The sequence below is a fragment of the Mesoplodon mirus genome, assembly GCF_964341445.2.
Source record: "Mesoplodon mirus genome assembly, chromosome: 10".
Classification (NCBI taxonomy): Eukaryota; Metazoa; Chordata; class Mammalia; order Artiodactyla; family Ziphiidae; genus Mesoplodon; species Mesoplodon mirus.
In genome coordinates this window covers 81,649,415-81,652,611 of record NC_138986.1, presented here as the reverse complement: position 1 = coordinate 81,652,611, position 3,197 = coordinate 81,649,415, and positions in this window count along the sequence as shown.

The window sequence follows — 3,197 nt, the reverse complement described above, 5'->3', positions numbered from 1 at the left end:
CCAGTTTTTTTTAACATCTTTATTGGAGTATAATTGCTTTACAATGCTGTGTTAGTTTCTGCTTTATAACAAAGTGAATCAGCTATACATATACATATATCCCCATATCTCCTCCCTCTTGCCTCTCCCTCCCACCCTCCCTATCCCACCCCTCTAGGTGGTCCCAAAGCACCACAGTGGCGGTCACTTAGGGCCTCTCGGAGCAGTCAGACTTATCTTCCAAACCTGATTTTCTGACCTTCCCAGATTCTGTGAATTATCTAATATCTGTTAATACATTCCTTGTCTGCTTAAGCTAGCTAGAATTTGCAAAAAGAATCCTGACTGAAAACAGTTTATAAAAGGACACAGAAAGAACAAGACACTTTGATCAGGGGGAAGGGGGAAAGCAGGGAGTGCTCTTTAATCAGAAAAGTAGAACAAGTTAATGTCTATATTAGATGTAGATTTGTACCAGTTTATTAAGCTACATCACACTGGTGCTTTCTCATTAGCTGCCTTATTTGATGCTCCCTACAATTTCATGAGAATAGTATGCTCATTATTTTAATAGGAAGACAGGTAAGACTCAGAGAAGTTAAGTATGGAGACAATTAGCAGGTGAATCCAGGCCCCACCCCTTGAGTCTCATGGTCTCCGTGCTACATACTGAAACACCATTCACTGTAGAGTTCCAGCAGAGTCACTAAAAATAATGTTATGTTTCAATTTCAATTTTAGGGCTTCTGGGCACCAACAGGTAGGTGCTTTTTCTAGATAACTAAATAATCGGACCTTTTCTTTTTTGTTAATATGTACTTCAATTTAAAGTAGTTTCACTAAGTTTTATTCAATATGTTTGAATACAAACAAATCTCAGCAAACCAGATGTGGGATTTTTCAGGTAATAGCTATCTGCCAGCTACTCCACACAGGCCAGAAAATCTCATCAAAAAGGAAGATCATGCTATAATAGCATTTATATTACATTCAGAACTTTTCTCAGAGAAGAATAGTAATTTAAGCCATAAAAGTTTTTTACCATTTTTTGGAATATTAAAATACCTGATTGAAATCCCTAAGTCCCTGGGATTTAAACTGAAATTATTTTGTTCCATCTTCAGAAATCTTCTTTTACAAGAAGTCTGCATTCACTGAGAGCATAAAGAATTTGATACTTCTCTATGTCTGCTTAAGGAATAACACATAAGAACGTACATTGATGTTTCTTTAAAAAACAGGCAGCTTACCTGAAGGGAGAAGGTATAAATTAAAGTGAAAAGAGAATTGAGTAGAACCTAGCACACAATGAGAATTTTTTTCTTTTCTTTCCTTTTTAGAGTTTTTCCTTTTAAGGTAAATATGATCACTTGATTCATCACCAATCATCAGAAGAATGAATAGCAAAACCACAATAAGATATCACTTCACACCTGTCATAATGGCTATTATCAAAAACGCAACAAATGTTGGCAAGGATATGGAGAAAAGGAAATCCTCATGCATTGCTGGTGGGAATGTAAATCAGTGCAGCTACTGTGCAAAACAATACGGAGATTCCTCAATAAATTAAGAATAGAATTACCTTATGATCCAGCAATTCCACTCTTGGGTATTTTTCCAAAGAAAACGAAAACATGAATTTGGAAAGATATATGCACCCCTATGTTCATTGCAGCATTATTTGTAAATAGCTTGGCTATTTGTAAATAGCCAACATATGGAAGCCACCTAAGTGCTCATGAATACATGAATAGATATAGAATATGTGGTATATATATACAATGGGATGTTACTCAGCCATAAAAAAGAATGAAATCTTGCCATTTGTGACAACATGGATGGACCTAGAGGGTATAATTCTAAGTGAAATAAATCAGACAAAGACAAATCCTGTATGATTTAACTTATATGTGAAATTAAAAAACACAAAACAAATGAACAAACATAACTAAACAGAATCAGAGTTATAGATACAGAGAACAAACAGACGGTTGCCAAAAGGGAGAAGTGGGGGCTTGAGAGAAATAGGTGATGGAGATTAAGAGGTACAAACTTCTAGTTGCAAAATAAATAATTCATGAGTATGAAGTGTACAGTGTAGGAGATATAGTCAATAACTATGTAATATCTTAGTATGGTGACATATCATAACTAGAGTTATCATGATGATCATTTTGAAATGTACAGAAATATCAAATCACTATGCTGTGTACCAGAAACTAATGTCATGCTGTAGGTCAATTATACTTGAAAAATAAACAATGTATTAAAATACTAATAACATATGCATTTACAATCACATAGCTTACATGTGAATATATTTAAGTCAACAGATATTAAGTACAGGCTCAATATCAGTGGGGAGAGGAGAAAGGAGCATTGAAAATATATAATATTACTGACATCTATGGGTATATTCAAGAGCCATTAGGAATATGAAACTGTGGAAACATTACATGCATTATGGGATGCCTGAAATTAATCCAGGTTTTAAAAATTCTGGATTACTCTGCAATGTATTTGGAATAAATAGTCTGAAAAGGACTAAAAAAGAAATATTAACTATTTAAGAAACCATGAAAGGATAAAAAAATCTAACTATAATTTGTTACTTATTTGGAGGTTGATGTAAATGAATCAGATTATAAAAACCTCTAAAACATCTATAAATTAAATAAATTCTACAAAGTGCTAAATTTCTTTCTTTTTAAAACATCTTTATTGGAGTATAATTGCTTTACAATGGTATGTTAGTTTCTGCTTTATAACAAAGTGAATCACTTATACATATACATCTGTCCCCATATCTCTTCCCTCTTGCTTCTCCTTCCCTCCCACCCTCCCTATCTCACCCTTCTAGGTGGTCACAAGCACCCAGCTGATCTCCCTGTGCTATGCAGCTGCTTCCCACTAGCTATCTATTTTACGTTTGGTAGTATATATATGTCCATGCCACTCTCTCACTTTGTCCCAGCTCAGCCTTCCCCTTCGCCATATCCTCAAGTCCATTCTCTAGTAGGTCTGCATCTTTATTCTCATCTTGCCCCTAGGTTCTTCATGACCTTTTTCTTTCTTTTTTTTTTTTTAAGATTCCGTGTATATGTGCTAGCATACAGTATTTGCTTTTCTCTTTCTGACTTACTTCACTCTATATGACAGACTCTAGGTCCATGCACCTCACTACAAATAACTCAATTTCATTTCATTTTATGGCT